This window comes from Gobio gobio (genome assembly GCF_949357685.1).
Source record: "Gobio gobio genome assembly, chromosome: 7".
Taxonomy (NCBI): domain Eukaryota; kingdom Metazoa; phylum Chordata; class Actinopteri; order Cypriniformes; family Gobionidae; genus Gobio; species Gobio gobio.
Window position 1 is genome coordinate 24551459 of NC_137103.1, and position 17968 is coordinate 24569426.

At 40.9% G+C, this 17968-nt stretch overlaps 1 long non-coding RNA gene across 1 annotated transcript in view; it reads right to left on the reverse strand.

Moving 5' to 3' along the window:
• Window positions 1–5039: 5039 nt before the first annotated feature.
• Window positions 5040–17968, reverse strand: part of LOC307129316 — a 35609-nt gene continuing 22680 nt past the window's right edge. Inside the window, exon 3 of the long non-coding RNA XR_013816881.1 lies at window positions 5040–7281. This is a non-coding gene — a long non-coding RNA (uncharacterized lncRNA). The remainder of the gene's footprint in view (window positions 7282–17968) is intronic.

A 17968-nucleotide genomic window follows, 5' to 3' on the forward strand; every position in this document is an offset into this window, starting at 1 on the left:
TCTTTTTATTTTCCGTGGAATGGCGTCCTTAGTAAATACGTGGTCATGAGATATTGTAGCATATGTATAGTTCACTGCGTCCCGCTACCAAGAAGGAAACTGTATGTCTAAAATAGCATGTTTTCCTGGAAACTAAAAACAGATTGGCCTGATCAGGGTGAAGCTATGATAGATGTTTATTAATAGTTAATTTCAAGTCACCCAGAAAAACTGAATATTATTTAACAGAAGACATTCTGAAGGGAAGAAAAAAAGTAGTTTTGTTGTCCAAAACTGACGTGAATAAACAAACAAAACTGCAGATGCCAGTGCTTTATTACTTTAAGCCGGACTGATCAAAACGGTAATTCGAGATTGTGAGTGTTTTCATTTAAGGGTTGGTTCACCCAAAAATGAAAATTCAAGACTAAAAAAGATAATAATACACAAGTGTAAGTAAGTGATCAGAACATGATTAGTCCAGGCAAGGGGTTATGAGAAAAGTAGTTCATGGTGGGATAAAGAAGATGGAAGGGGTGCCCTCTGGTGGAGATCATGGGCACTCCTGATGGGGGTTTGGAACGACACAGGCATGAGTAATTAATGACAGAATTTATATTTTTGGCTGAACTAACCCTTTAAAAAAATGTATTAATTTGAATAATTTGTTTGTGAATCGAGCTACAGATATTTTTCCGTTTGTTTTTGCAGTGCATGAGGTTCAGGAAACACTGATGAACATGCTTGTGGTAAGTAATGTCAGACATTTGCAGGCCTAAATATAAGTTCCCTATCAATAATGGTCTTGCGAAATTGCGTCATTAACTGACGCTATGAGGAAATCCCATTCTCCGAAAATACTGAAGCCTGATTGAATTGATATAAATGTGGTATGTGCATCAATGAGTGGGTTGCCTGTCTGGGCCACACCTACGCTGAAGCAGCACTCATTGCGAGAACAAGAGTCTTGCCCTGCTGTGCTCGCTCCCACCCCCGCGTTCCCTAGTTCCCTAGTTCTCTTCCCCCTCCTCTCACGAGCTACGAGGAAAAAGTTGCGGCTGAGCAAACGGCACACAGTGAGCTCACGTCGGCCCAGATCCGCGTTTCACTCTCCCCACAGCGAGAGGATTCCCCTCAACCTCGAGGACCCTTCTGGTGTGAGTGGCCTGGTTTCATTTGGTAGGTCCAAGGAGAATGATGGCAATGATGCCATGTCCCTGGCTGCCTCAGATGTGAAGGAGTGGTCGAAACTCTCTGAGCTTATCCGAGTCTTCTCCAAAGTCTTTTTGAATCTAGGGTTGGAATGGTTGGCCCTGGCCGAACCTGCCCACAGTCGCCTCTATGAGTGGTTCCTGCAGCCAGGGTGCCACCAGTGAGCCCCCACCAGAGGCCAGCTCCATTCTTTCCGGGAGTACATGAAGAGCTGACTTGGCGGGCCACCTACTTGGCTTACGTCCACTCTTTAGCTTCTTCCACCCTCACCTCTGTTGATGCCCAGGGGCAGAAGGGGTATCGAAACAGTGAGAAGCATGTTTTGCGAACCGAGGTAGAGAGCTTACTGGTGAAAGGCACTAGGTAGATAGTCTCCGCAGAACACAGTGAGTCTGGGTTTTACAGCCGCTACTTCCTCGTTCTGAAGAAGGATGGTGGCCTAATGACAGACGTTCAGAATTCTAACCTTGAAACAAATCCTTTTGCAGATTCACCCAGGAGATTTTTGTATCAGTGAACTGAAAGATGCATACTTTCATATCCAGATAGCCACTAATCACAGGCCGTTCTTCAGCTTCATATGGGAAGGAGTGGATTACCAGTTTACGATTCACTGATTTTCGATTCCCAACGCTATGCAGGCCTGGCTGAAAATTCAGCGACTCACTGCATCATTCAAAGCCGGGGGTCTCTATCCCCTCAAGGCATTTCAGAGGTTGCTAGGACTGATGGCAGCAGCTTCCTTAGTCATTCCACTGGGCCTGTTACACATGCGGCTGCTCCAGTTCTGGCTGAAAGCCTGTGTCCCACCCTGTGCTTGGCGAATGGGATGCTTGTATGTCTGTATGTCTTCCGTCTGGAGGGTCTGCTCCCACACTTCATCAACCAGATCAGTGAGGACAGACAGTCAGTTCTCTTGGTGGCCCCACTATGGAAGAGCCAGACCTGGTTCCCAGAAATGGTGCATTTGCTGGTGTCAGAGCCCTGGCCTATTCCACTGCGGAGGGATCTCCTCTCCCAGGCAGGGGGCTCAATCTGGCACCCCTAGACGGAGCTATGGAGCCTTCATGTGTGGCCCCTCGATGAGGGAAAACACCATTTCGGACATAAGAACCACATCTTCAAGGCGCCTCTACCCCCTTAAAGGTGGGGTAAGTTGTATTACAAAACTGCTTTAGAAAAGTGTCTCGGACCGAGTACCAAAACAAACTTATAGCCAATCAGCAGTAAGGGGCGTGTCTACTAATGACGGGGAGAAGAGAGCGCTCAGTGCACGTCATTATTCAGAAGACACGACACAAGACGCAGTGTATAACTTAAGCTAATCGGGTAGCTGTATGCTATGCTAGAACGTACGCTAACTAAAAAAACATTTAGAACGAGATATGCTTGATTTCACAACTTATAACTATTTTAACACAATTTTAACTACAAAAATCAAAACGTGATTTTGTAAGAATTGTAATCAGGCTCTGAACAGATTACCCATTAAAAGTTCTTTCAGCCAATAGAATTGCTCTGGGGTCCTAAGCGGACACTCTTTCACAGGGGGACAGGATTTCTCATGACACTGGACTGCATGCATTGCATATGAGGCTGTCACGGCCCAGATCAGACATGACGGCTCGAACACGAAGACACGAGAGGTGAACTAGACTTTCCAGGGAACAGACGTGATTAAATGTGAGGTGACAAAAGAAAGAACGATTTGGATCGGGAGGTGAGGTACTAACAAAATGCATACGTAGCCTGAAGACCCAGCTAAGCAATTAATTAATCATTTATTTCTCAAAGTTTGACCATGGCTGCATTATAGTTTATTTTTTTATTGCAAAAGTACTAAATGTGTTGGAAAATTTAACATGTGACATTTTAAATTTATTCTGCTGAAATGAACGAAATGACTTGATCAGAGTCAGTAAAATGATCCGAACTTCCCACTACTACTCCCAAAGTGTGTCCGAAAAGTAAGATAATATACTCCCATGTAAGGGATGACTTTTTCACTGAACATTCGACCTGGATTTTCATAGTAACACAAATTGCTTTCACTTATTAATGACATTATCCCCTCGGCCAGCTGGCACAGCAGATTCTGCCATAGTCGTTGCCTGGGTTACATATGTGTGGGGCGGAGCTATCAAAATAGGGGCGTGTTTGTTTTGGTGATTTGAAATCAACATCTGTTACCAGAAAGCACTTACCCCACCTTTAAGTGGTCTGTCTTTTCCGACTGGTGCACAATGTGAAATCACGTCCCTGTAACTTGTGACATGGTGTAAATTCTTTCCTTTCTGCAAGAGCGGCTGGACGACAGGCAGACCCTGTCCACGCTCATGGTCTATGTGGCAGCTATTGCGACATATCATGCCCCGATTGCTGGCCAGTTGGTGTGTAGGAACAAGCTGGTCATTAAAGGGGCCCAGAGATTAAATCTGCCTCACCCCAATATGGTTCCAACCTAGCCACCATCCACCATCCTCAGGGCCCCCCGTTTGAGCCACTACAGGCACTGATTCTGTCTGCTTGAGGGCTAGTCTATGGTGTGCTGGACACCATCAATTCTGTTTAAGAGTATCGTGTCCCCCTGGCCAGTGGTGCTATCTATATGGTTTGACTTCTGCTGGCTTGAACGGTGGTTTCCTTTGCAGTTTTCAGCCCTGCCTAGTTTCCCAGGCACCACTGCAAGTAATTCCCATGTCCAGTGCACCCACTATAGTAGGCCCACGGATTAGTGCCCCATCCCTGAGCCAGACTCGCAGGGCTTCTTCTCTGCCTTTAGGCTGGGACAGTCCTGCGCTAATAACACAGCACTGTTGGATTGTGTGTCCCCATAGTGTCAGTTAATGACGCAATGACTGTTATCGAAAGGGAACATTTCGGTTACTAACGTAACCTTGGTTCCCTGAGATTACGAGACTATTAACTACCTTGTTTACTAGATTTGAAAACTTGGTATCAATATTTCTGACAGCAAACAGAAATATTATCACATTCAAACAATTCAAACACATTCAAACAATTCTCACATTTGTGTGACTTCTCCAGTTATTTCCACTCTGCGTCCCATACGAGTGTTTGAAGGTTTTCATTAGTACTGTGGGCACATGCACCCTATTAAAAAGTGTCCTCATAGTTTAATACTCTTTTTTTGATACCATTATGGATATTCTTAATCTAAATTGTCTTTCTACTCAGTACAGAGTTGTTCACAAACTGTATGTGCAATACAGAGATGCTTCAGCGCTGACAAAGGATAGAAAAGATTTGCAAGTTTTGGTTGAAATTAATTGTATGTAAATATCCTCCTTCAGTGCTCTTTTTGTTTTATATCTCTTAAAATATTGTGTTACTATTTAGTGTGAGAATCTGCAGCAAATGATCAAGTGCCGATCGAATGAATCAAACTAAATCACACATTTTTAGCAAACATTTTTAGAAAACATGCATGACATGATTGTTAAAATATTGTCAAGGAAAAATTATTCTCAAATCAATATAATATTATCTTCATTGTCAGACAAGGATTTATTAGTAATATTTAGTAATAATAGTCTTTTCTTCCCTATTTTGACTGATATATCTGAGTGAAACGGCTTATCAAACACACAAAAAACGTAGGGTGGGACTTGACTTTTTCCATTGGGAATTGATTGGATGGTTGTGGTTTGCTATTGCTGTGATTTTATGTGAGGTTGATGACCTGATCGCAGCAGTAAACATGGCATGTCACTGCAAGAGGGAGGGGAAGTTATTTTGATTAAAGATTATGAGGACACGTGAATTAAATAAAAAAATATATATGTACACTAGTAAACCATTTATAATAAATACTGCAATATTCAATTCAATTCAATTCAATTCAAATTTATTTGTATAGCGCTTTTCACAATACACATTGTTTCAAAGCAGCTTTACAGTAAGTGCATTTCATAAATGTACATTGAAAAATGTTAGAAAGAGAATGTTAAAGAAAAATGTTAGAATAAGTTAATCAATCATGTATTATTTTAGGCCATAACAACGCTGGCGTTGAGTCGTCTCTTCACAGGCGTCGAGTCGTCTCATCACAGGTGTCGGGGCATCTGAAGTCTCCATGAGAGGCTGGATACAAACTGGAGCTGACGAACTAGTTACCTCGGGACTAGTGTCCCGAGATAACAACAGAGAAGCAGATGGGAAATAATTAGCATAGCTGCTGTTCAGAATATTAATGCTTTTGATCCGATTTAACTGTAGTATAAAACGTATTTATAATGTGAATGCTTGGCTAAAGAGATGCGTCTTTAATCTAGTTTTAAACTTGGACAGCGAGTCTGAACCTCGAACAATATCAGGAAGACTATTCCAGAGTTTAGGAGCTAAATGTGAAAATGCCCTCCCTCCTTTAGTGGACTTAGATATCCTAGGAATGACCAGAAGCCTAGAGTTTAGTGATCTTAAAGAGCGCGATGGATTGTAGGGCGATAGAAGATCTGTTAAGTACACTGGAGCTAAACCATTTAGGGCTTTATAGGTCAGTAGCAATACTTTGTAATTGATACGGAACTTAATAGGTAACCAGTGTAGAGATGATAAAATTGGTGTTATATGATCATATTTTCTTGACCTAGTAAGAACTCTAGCAGCTGCATTTTGGACTAACTGTAGCTTGTTTATTGATGATGCAGGACAACCAGCTAATAAAGCATTACAGTAATCTAGTCTCGAGGTCATGAATGCATGAACTAACTTTTCTGCATCAGAAATAGATAGCATGTTACATAGCTTAGCAATGTTTCTAAGGTGGAAAAATGCCGTTCTTGTAACATGAAATATGATTTTCGAAAGACAAGTTGCGGTCTAATATAACACCCAGGTCTTTTACTGTAGTGGATAAAGTGACAGGACATCCTTCCAAGTTAAAGTTGTATTGTGAGAGGTTTTGTGGGCAGTTTTTTGGACCAATAAGTAATACCTCCGTTTTATCTGAATTTAATAGCAGAAAATTACACGTCATCCAGTGTTTAATATCATCAACACACGTCAATATTCCATAAAAACAAGAATGGTCAATTTTGATTTCATCGTGCCTTTAATGCTCCTTGCAAAACTACTCATGAATAACAGAGGGCAGCATTACACAACACACAGTCTTTGAGTTTGAGGTGCAGCTCATTGTCCAGCATAGCACATCTGTGTACTTCACCCATACGAGTTCCTCTGCCTTAATGTTTTTTCTGGCAGCAGTTGCCAGGCCAGCAGCAGCCATGATGCGGAAATGATAATGGACAGTGGTCAGAATGGTAGTAGCTGTCAGACTTGTTTAGAGAAATGTCTATCCCCTTCCTATTTCTTTTTCTTCCAACCACTAAGTTTGTGTTCTGCTAAAAGCATGAACGTTAGGCTGCATCTGCTACGGGGTGTTATGGACTGTCTTGTTCATTGAGAATGTTCTCCAGGGAAAGATAAACCAACACCAGTGAAACCAGAGAGACGTTTATTCATTGAAGCTTTATTTATCAAGACACCGGCAAACAATGAAAAGTCTAATTTACACATTGAGAAAGTAAAAATATGAATTGACATTTTTGTCAATTAATACCTTACAAATTAAAAAATGCACCGTGTTGTTCATGCATTTCGCTAACCATGCCATTTCACCTGATTAAAGAGTATATAAGCACTAAAGAAGATAATGTATAAGAACTGGACAGAGAAAGAAAAGGAGAGAGATGTGTGAATGAGCGGTAGAGTCCGAGCGCCAGGGTGACGCAGGCGGCCGCAAGAGAGGGCTTATAAAATGTGAATCATCTTGCACCCTGTTTTTAGCCAAACCATGAAAATGTTGGAATGAAAGGGCACTTAATTTAGACTCCTCTTTTTTAACTTTTCTGTGGCTCGCAATTCATGCATGGCAGCAAGTAGACCGGATTTTGGGAGAGAAGGCAATGGGAACAGTTCGGCCAGGGGGCGGCACCTTACCCAGCACTCAACTCTGGAGCCTATTAGTGTGCCCACATAGCTGCCATCTTCAATTTACTGCCACAGAAGAGGTGAGGAGAGGAGAGAAGAGAAGTGGAGATGGCAGTGATGCTTGCTGACAAGTATCTGTTGAAACAGAAAACAGTGTTGCTGCATTTGCTTACATGACTGAACTAATGTTTCCAAAAGGGACAAATAAAGACTGTGAACTGAGCTGAACTTCACTTGCTGGTGAATTTTTATGTAATGCGTCAGATGAACATTTCCCTGCATGGTTCACAAAGGTGTGTAACCTCCATTCAACATTATTTAACATTTGTGGGCTATTGATTCACCAAACAATAAAATCCAGTTTACAATCCAGTTTAACCAGGTATAGTTAGGGACTACTATATATCCTTGTTTGATTAATCACAGTACTTCAAGACAGTTGCTCTGTATTACAAGTTTTCTGGAATGTTATGTTTGAATTGAGTTGGGGCATTATCTCAAATCTTCAAATTGACAAGTGCCTAAAAATGCTTTTGCCTGTAGTTTTATATACAGGTTTAATTTTGATGATTATAACTGACAACTAAGGAAAATCCCAAATTCAGTATCTCAGAAAATTAGAATATTGTGAAAAGGTTGAATATTGAAGACACCTGCTGCCACACTCTAATCAGATAATTAACTCAAATCACCTGCAAAGGCCTTTAAATGGTCTCTCAGTCTAGTTCTGTAGGCTACACAATTATGGGGAAGACTGCTGACTTGACAGTTGTCCAAAAGACGACAATTGACACCATGCACAAGGAGGGCAAGACACAAAAGGTCATTGCAAAAAAGGCTGGCTGTTCACAGAGCTCTGTGTCCAAGCACATTAATAGAGAGGGGAAGGGAAGGAAAAGATGAGGCAGAAAAAAGTGTACAAGCAATAGGGATAACCGCACCCTGGAGAAGATTGTGAAAACAAAACCCATTAAAAAATTTGGGGGAGATTCACAAAGAGTGGACTGCAGCTGGAGTCAGTGTTTCAAGAACCACTACGCACAGACGTATGCAAGACATGGGTTTCAGCTGTCGCATTCCTTGTGTCAAGGCACTCTTGAATAGGGTTGGGCATCGTTTTGATTTGAACGATTCTGATTCCGATTCCGATTCCGATTCTTAGTTTCGATTACGGTTCTTTTCGATTCTCGATTCCGATTCTTTGAGGGGTGGATTCACAACATGTCACAGGCTCATTTCACAGAGGAAAATTTTATTTTAATTCAATAATGAGTTTTAGTTTACATTTATCTACGAGGGGGAAAAATAATTTCAGTAATGTTGTTGTTCACCACAATTTGGTCAAGGGCTTTGTTATTACACTACAATCACTTACCTGATTATGACGAGGTGGGATAATGTTAGTTCACATTGAAATGAAAATAAAGCCATCTTTTACTCACCCAGCTGTTGTTCAAATGCGCGTGTTCCTGTGTGTGCGCACTCCAAGCCGCAGTAGCCTCGTGCAATATTGTCATGACAACCGGTACACAATATTCACTTAAGGAGGTTATATTATTAGTATTATTTCTTATCATATACGTTATAGAAAAGACGAGAATCGCGTTTTTTTCTATTGAGCATGATTTCTCAAAATGGTGCGTGTGTGCGTGCGTGCGTGCGTGTGTGTGTGTGTGTGTGTGTGTGTGTGTGCTTATCCTGGGTGCAATGACGAGTGCAAGTTATTATAGTAGGCATGAGCGTCGGCGGCTGCTGACAGCTCATAGTGTACACAGAGGAGTGCGCTCTGAATAACGGCCGAGCTCAGTGTTTTGACTGAATAATACGGTTTCTTTCTCGCAAAACCTTATAGTGTGCCCCCTGAACACTTTCCATATGGCGCGCGTCTCCCTGTATCGTTGCGTGATATATTTGTTTATTTTTTGTAATGTTTTAGCTGATCGCCATTCACTGCCATAATAGGAAGGAGCGCGTGCAGGAACAGTATTTTAAATGTCATAGGACATAGGGCACTGGGACAACATCAGGGTAAGTAAAAGAAGGCTTTATTTTCATTTCAGGGTGAACTATCCCTTTAATAACGTTGGTTAGCGCAGGGTTGCCCGAGAAGGACAGACCTGCGCAGCATTTCAAACACGCTACACTCGTTAATTTATACACCACATATTTGTAGTGCATCCTCCCGTGCAAGAAATAAGTTTGTCATATGTGTTGCACTGTGCCGACCCAGGCTTTTTTTTTTAATAAAGCCACACTTTTGAGCGCCGCTTACCGTGCTCAATGGCTGCAACAGAACAAACGGGCGCGGCAAGCACTTCCGAAAACTTGCGCGTTTGGAACCGATGATCGGAATCGAAAACAAAATTTCTAAACGATTCCAATGGCATCGTTATTTTTTAAACGGTTCCAAGTTGGAACCGGTTCTCGATGCCCAACCCAACTCTTGAACAAACGACAGCGTCAGAAGCGTCTCGCCTGTGCTAACGACAAATAGGGAAAAAAGTGGTCCAAAGTTATGTTCTCTGATGAAAGTAAATTTTGCATTTCCTTTGGAAATCAGGGTCCCAGAGTCTGGAGGAAGAGAGGAGAGGCACACAATCCACGTTGCTTGAGGTCCAGTGTAAAGTTTCCACAGTCAGTGTTGGTTTGGGGTGCCATGTCATCTGCTGGTGTTGGTCCGCTGTGTTTTCTGAGGTCCAAGGTCAACACAGCCATATATCAGGAAGTTTTAGAGCACTTCATGCTTCCTACTGCTGACCAACTTTTTGGAGATGCAGATTTAATTTTCCAACAGGACTTGGCACCTGCACACAGTGCCAAAGCAACCAGTACCTGGTTTAAGGACCATGGTATCCCTGTTCTTAATTGGCCAGCAAACTCACCTGACCTTAACCCCATAGAGAATCTGCGAAGATGCGATGCGAAGATGCAATATGCCAGACCCAACAATGAAGAAGAGCTGAAGGCCACTATCAGAGCAACCTGGGCTCTCATAACACCTGAGCAGTGCCACAGACTGATCGACTCCATGCCACACCGCATTGCTGCAGTAATTCAGGCAAAAGGAGCCCAAACTAAGTATTGAGTGGTGTACATGCTCATACTTTTCATGTTCATACTTTTCAGTTGGCCAAGATTTCTAAAAATCCTTTCTTTGTATTGGTCTTAAGTAATATTCTAATTTTGAGATACTGAATTTGGGATTTTCCTAAGTTGTCAGTTATAATCATCAAAATTAAAAGAAATAAACATTTAAAATATATCAGTCTGTGTGTAATGAATGAATATAATATACAAGTTTCACTTTTTGAATGGAATTAGTGAAATAAATCAACTTCATCTAATTATATGACCAGCACCTTACTGTAGATATATTGTGATATAAAAATGTGACAATATGTATCAGTAATGTGAATTATATATTTTGCAATATAGAGTTAGTTTTATCTAAGACTCAACTGTTTTATAAAGTATAGTTCACCCAAATATGAAAATTCTCTCATCATACACTCTGCACTCATTTGTCCCTGCTGGTCATAATATTCTGTTTTTTAAAAGCATCTTTCTATTCTGTTAAATAATTTCTTAAGAAAAACAGTATTACAAATGTTATTCTATTACATTGTTCTATTATATATTAAATAAGAGGTTCTCAACCCTCTCTGTTTTAAATTCGCAGTTTATGACACTGACGTTCCCCTTCATCCTCCCCACCACCATCAGGTTGGTCCGCCCCTGCCTTCATCTTTAGGCAGGACCAGCCGAATCTGCATCCCCAGGATTTGGACTAAGGACGGGGCCTACGCCAAATCACTTTTCTATACAACTAGACATGAATCATGGTAGCTTGCTACTATCTGTTAATACTTTATGGGATAAAAACCATGTAAACGTTCACCTGCCCTCTGGTGTCTCTGGTAGAACCACTGTTTTAGATGTTTCACCAGTTCCTGATTCTCTTAAAAAGTTAGAGAATCTGCCTTTGACGTCAGAGCTCGGGATATGTAATTAGCCAATTGGTATTGTCATAACGCAATTTTCCGGCGACTCCAAAGTAAGTCACAAAGCATTTATGGCTTGAGGGATTGGCTCAAAAACATTCTTTTTTGGTTTGAGAAAGTGTTTTGATATGAAAATGTCTTATGTTTGATAGCTGAAGTCCTCCAGTGCATCAGTTTCTATGGTAGTGCACTGCATCTAGCACTGCTGTGAGTGCTTCCTTTATTTCATTCACTTCTTGCTCTTTCCAAGGTTTGCTTGTTGACAAATTAAGACGTGTCATTTCAATTTAAGGCATGCTGCACAACTGCAGCGATCTTTCCTTGCGCACATAGTAACACACATACGCAGTCTCAGTGTATAATAAGCACTGTAACAGTGTGGTTTGCATTTCCCCATGTGCAATCGTGGAGAAGCCACATGAAAAGGCCTTGGTATTAAAGGACAAGTCTTGGTTGGGAGGGATTCTGTCATGCAACAAGAGTGTGTTTTTCACTTTTTTCCCTCCGTTTTGGAGAAATTCATCCACCCCATTAGACAGGGTAACCGCACATGAGTCCTGCTTAAATGGCCCTCGCCACCAGATTGCGAACGGGAAGAGTATGGTGCTTTAGATTGTCCGACACTTTCATTAAGGCTTAATTAGACATGACACATCTTTTTGATTATAGGAGAAACATCTGTTTACATGTGTGTATGTGTTCACAGGCTTGTAATCAGTGATTTAAGCCAAATGAATGATAAATGTCATGTAAAGGAATAGTTTGCTCAAAAAATGACAATTTTATCATCTCTTTTGAAAACGGTATGACAGTAAAGGAGGTATTTATAGTATGATGTCCAAGTTGCTCTTTTCCATATCATTAAAGTAAATGTGACCACGGCTGTCAACACTCTTAAAAATAATGTTTTTTTTTTATTGACATCTATGATTCCCTGAAGAACCTTTAACTTTTCCATAGCACTAAACATTCTTTATAGTGGAAAAACGTTCTTTAGATTATTAAAATGTTCTTCACACTAAGAAAATATGTTTCTTTTAAGAACTGATGACTAAAAGGTTCTTTAGGGAACCTGAAAATGGCATCGCTGTGAAAACCCCCTTTTGGAACCTTTATTTTTAAGAGTGAACGCAATATGTTTGGTGAATAATGGTTTACCTTGGTCTGTTCCTCACACAAAGCTATTATATGGTTTATGAAGACTTGGAATATAACGCTTTTATGATGCTTTTTTATGATTGACCGTTTTTTGTCCAATTTAATCCCCATCGGCTTTCAAAGAATGTACATGAGGGTGAGTAAAGCTTATAATTTTTAATTGAAAAGATGCTTTGGATTAATACGTTAAATGACAAATTGGCCATCTTTCCTTATTGACAACTATTGTTTATCCACTGATGGCTTTATTCAGCTATCCATCCATCCATCCATCTGGTCAGGCATTTATCACCTGCTGTCTGTCTTTCTTCAGACAAGACAGAAGTGCATGAAGACAAGAAGAGGCCATTATTACAGAGAATCCCAGAATAGACATCTTTTTATTATAAGCCTGTCCAGTGCTAGCGGTGAAGAAAAATTACAGGGAGTTCCTCTAACACATAAAAAAGGTTGCTGCGCTGAAACCAGGAACCTCAATAAAGGTTGCATTAGAAAATCTTTAGTTTCCACTCTCCCCAAATTTTTGAGAAATCACTTCATTTCTGCCCTCTTTTTCATGTGCTTTGTTTTATGTTGAGTTGCAGCAGACTGTTTTGTGGCTTCCCTCTCAAGCCTGTGGAAAGAAAATACGCTCACTTGTGGCTTATTGGGATGCCACTCCTGAGCCTAACATCTGCTTAGAGGAAGATGTTGAAAGGGAGAGGGGTACGGCATAAAAAACCTGCTAATCTTGTGCTCAAATTTTCAGATTCATGTCATGTGTTGAGTTGAAAGACAAAAACAGCCTTTCTGGCTTTGGTGAATACAGATCACTGGGCCTTTAGATCTTTAGATTCCTTCATGATTCATTTGATGTTTTTGTGACAGACAAGTGCACATCAAAGATGAGTGGCTAGAAAATGTGTCCATAAACAGTGATTCACACCAGATTCTTGATTGCACATTTAGTCACATCCTTAAACGCACATCTGTCACAACGAATAATGGACAACAGATGGAAGAAGGCCTATGAAACAAAAACACAAAAATATTATGATTCCGAGTTTTATATTTACCTGATCTTCTTTCTAGTTTACATATCCAATAAAACATTCCAAAAATTTTAATTGGTAACACTTACATCATTACAGCTTCTAAAGGTAGCAATGGCGCAATGACTTTACCAATTGCCGATTGGCTCTTTTATTTAGAAGGTGGGACTTATTCCACCATATTCCGTGTTGCACTTTCTCCCATCCATAGTAAGATGAGTACATCATATTTGTCTTAAAATAAGTCTTTGGAGACATGCACTGTATGACTGCACATGTGCATTGGCTGGTGAGATGACTTGCCTTAAAGGGACTTTAATAATTGCAATTTTAGGACTGGGATAGTTCCTTATTAGGGGAACAATAATTACAGAATGAGATTATCCTCATTAAGAAATAATAACTGTAACAAATGATAAAGAATTACCAATTAATTGCCACGGGTTGTAGTATATAATAAGCGCACAAAGACGAAGAAATCCAGGAAACAGTCTTTAATATAATAATCCAAAGAATGTAGAACAGAATAATGGGGGAACACTTCAACAACACTAAGACATGACTGGACAAAGAACTGAACAAAACAGGTAGGATATATACACAGGCTAAAATGGAATCAATAATCACGAGAACACTCTAGAAAAATAGGCCACACAGGCAAACAGATAAAACACAAAGAAACTAAACCAAAACAAAGCATACATGCTGCAGTACGCACTAGGAAAGGCGCATACTCACGCTGTAACAGTCCAACTGAGGAGGGAGGGCGGGGGCTCCAGAGGAGAATGAGGAACAGGAGAGGGGCAAAAACAGTCAGGGGTGGGCAAAACAGGATGGAACCGGGTGACACCACTGGTCTGGCGGCTGCGACAGAACCGCAGCAACGATCGTCCGAGGAGGAACCGGGATATGGTATCAGAGTGCTGAGGTGGAGCCAGAGCAACATAGGGCCGAGGTGGCGCCAGAGGGAGGGCGGAGCCAGACAGAGCACAGAGGACGGCTCGTAAGTCTGTGGTGCAGGTGAGGCAACATCCGACCGAGGTGGAGCCAGAGGATCGAGGGAGACCCGGTGAAGCCGTAAGGCCGATGGTCCCAGGTGGAGCCTAGGAAGAGAGGAGCCAAGGCGGAGGAGTCTGGACGATGGGCCGAGGTGGAGTGACGGGATCAGCGGCAAGAGGCGGAGCCAGGGGACACCTTCATTCAGGATGCCGGAAGGCCCGAGGTGGATCTACACCACAGAGGGGAGGGGGAGGAACCGAGGGACTGACGGGAGACAGCTGAGACTGGTCTGAGAAACAGGCTGAACTTTGAAGGTGTGAGGGGGAGGCCGGGAGAAATTATAGGAGACGCAGGAGACTTGGAGCTGGGCGTGATCAGCGGGGACAGGAGAGACAGGGTTACATCCTCTTCAAACAAATCATCAAATAGTTTAGAGGCCAACGGTAGCTCACCCTCAATGGCGGGCGTGTGGGTGGGGCTCCTTTCAAATAAAATCCAATACAATCAGTTTAAGGTCTGGTCTTCTGACACAGGTTGTAGTATATAGTAAGCGCACAAAGACGAAGAATTCCAGGTCTTTAATAAAATAATCCACACATTATAGAACAGAATTACGGGGGAAACACATTCACAACACTAAGATGCTACCGAACAAAGAACTGAACAAAACAGGGAGTAAATATTTACAGGCTAAATGAGTTAATTAATAGAACGACTGTTAAACAGAATCAATAATCAAGGAAACCCACTAGAAAACTAGGTCACAAACAGATAAAACTCAAAGAAACTAAACCAAAACAGAGCATACATACATTAATTACTAATCACAACATTAACGTGTATGAGACGTGAGCAATTGTCTCTGAACATGGTCTTAAAATGCATCACTAATTACTCAATTGTATAGACACGCTTCAGGAACTACTAGTGATCTGGAACATTATTTATTCACTCTATTTTGTATGGAAGCAAAGTTACCCATTGACAAACCATTATACCTAATGACAGACCATTATTCTAAAGTGTTACCATTTGCTCCACAGACAGACAGTGTCATGGCACACCACACAGACTTTATTCATTATTCCACCCTCTTTGTGGCCATAAACCATTACAAAAGACTGTACAACTATGTTCTTCTGATCAACTGCAAAGTAGAAACTTCCCACTAATATCGGCATGTGGGGAAAGCGAGCAGTCTGGCGGTGACGCTGGGCATTGTGGGCCACTCCCTACATGCTGCTAATTGGTGTAATCACTGCAGTAATGAAGTATGGCGGTTTCTCCAAGTGTGATTACAGGTCATCAGCTCGCAGAGGAAATGAGGGGTTGGGGAGCTGTGGAATTCTCTGTTATATGGGTGTTGGTGCTCGTTTACGGGATGTACGCATGAGGCGTGTGCTGTTGTTTTGACGTTGTCGTCTGACGGCTGGCTGGTGTCAGGCATTTGCCAGGGAAGTAAACAACTCACCCTGTATAGGCACAGGCAGCCTTTGATATTCACGAACTTCCTTATTGACCCTTATCAGGATTTGGAAATTCTTCACTTCTGACAGGACAATGTGGCGAGAGTGTGCGCTTGTGCAGTCCGACAGTTTTCTACAACACAGCATGGGATGTGGCATACGCAGTCGAACAAAGTGTGTGTCAATTATTTCCCACAAAGATAACATTTATGATCTGACATAGCTCAGTGAGATTTGATAGCTTTGAAAAATAAGGTGGCAATAAACTTAAAAGAGTATTTACATTTTTCTGACTTCATAAAAGAAACATGAATGTCGGAATTGTATCATGTTTGTTCACTGTACTAAGCTGTAGAGTAGACATTGAAAATCTTTACAGATATAGTTAACCCAAAAAATGAAAATTCTGTCATCATTACAATGACTTTCTTTTTTATGCGGAACATAAAATACACACTCATAAGAAAATGTTTTATATACAGAAACTTTAAGGATTCGGTCAGGCGCTTCATATATATAACCTTTTAGGGGGTTCCCACCATTGGATCATTTTATGGATTTAATTTTAATTCATTTTTTTATTTCTCCTTTTTAGGTTTATTTCATTTTTCCTTATATAGAACCTTTTTTCGCATAAAAGTTATTTTCAATTTGAGTCAAGAACTCTATAGAGAAACCTTTTTTTGTGAGATATTTTGAACAATGCTGGTAACTAAACGTTTTGGTTACCATTGACGTCCACTATATGGACAAAAAAACAAACACTGTGACATTTCTCAAAATATCTTCCTTTATGTTCTACAGAATAAAGAAAGTCATACTGGTTTGGTTTGGAATTAAATTTTGTCAAGGTCAAGTCAAATTTTGACTTGTCAAACAAGTCAATTTTGGGTGATCCTTTAAACCTTTACATATTTTGCCCCAGTCTTGAATATTTGGTTACATGTGTCTCCATATGGTTTCCTGGCAGCACACAAATCACTCTAAATTCATTCTCAATGCTATTTCTACCAGTTTAGAAGCAATGGTCGTTCTTTCCATGAAATCAGTTTTCTTTCTTTTTTTCTAACTTTCCTATAATATGGTGTCTTCAGCATAGTTTATTTTCCCTGCCTCTCCCAGGGAATCCTGAATCACATTTGGTGTAATAATGATAAACTTGGTCTCATTCTACAGACCTGAACACAAACAGACATTTAGGACAGCTCACTGTCAATGTTTTTACATGTATATGATGTCCAGAGACAGATATTTCTGGAGAATAACTTTCCCTCATCTGAAATGATGGAAAGGGGGTCTTTTTTTCTAGGTTGTTTAACGTGGTTAACCTGTCCTCTGGAGAAAACGATTGTCCTTCACAGGACCTTCACAGATTTAAAAAAAAAAAAAAAAAGAGCAAAAAACTTTGCTTATCTCTGAAAGGTTTGTAAAACCATGAATAGTCTCTGAAAAACTCTGAATACACATCACACAAACATGCATCTCTGTATGTTTTATAAGTTAGAAATAGATTCTTAGAGAAATTTGTTTTCTGTGATCTCCTACAGTGACACTTTTCCAACAGTCAATATTGACCTGCACGGTAATTATAACCCTCTGAACACTGCCGACCCAACAGCCTTACTGTCAACAGCTAGTGTTAGGTGTTTTCATTTAGATTACATGATCAAAAGAGAGTTCATTTTGCCATAAATATTTACCTCTACTTATAGCAAAAGGTTGACCATTTTTCAAAGCAATAATTTGTTATGTCCCTCTCTGAGTGTTTATAAGCACAGTTCGATTGACTCATTTAAATGCAATGAACTGACTTGTCCCAGTCTTCCCTCTGCGTGTCTGGCTGTCGCAGACTTGTATTGAAACTGTGTAGTTCTCTGCCTTGTCAATCAATGGGTAAAAAGCAGTTAAATCTCTCTGTTAGCCATACATGTAATTATAGCTTGCCAAAATGTTACTAAATATGCCCTCGCTGGCTTTCTGGTTTTGTTTTTTCCTCCCCTTTCGCCTTTTGAAGGAGTTCTAATTGGTGGAGACAGTGTGTCAGGATTAGAGGCTGGGAGTTTTAAACCCCAACACCCCCCGAAACCACACACACCCCCTCCTGTTCCCTGCTCGGAGCTGTACTACGGGCTCTGTGAGGGACATACGGGGCTGTGTGCTAGCTGTG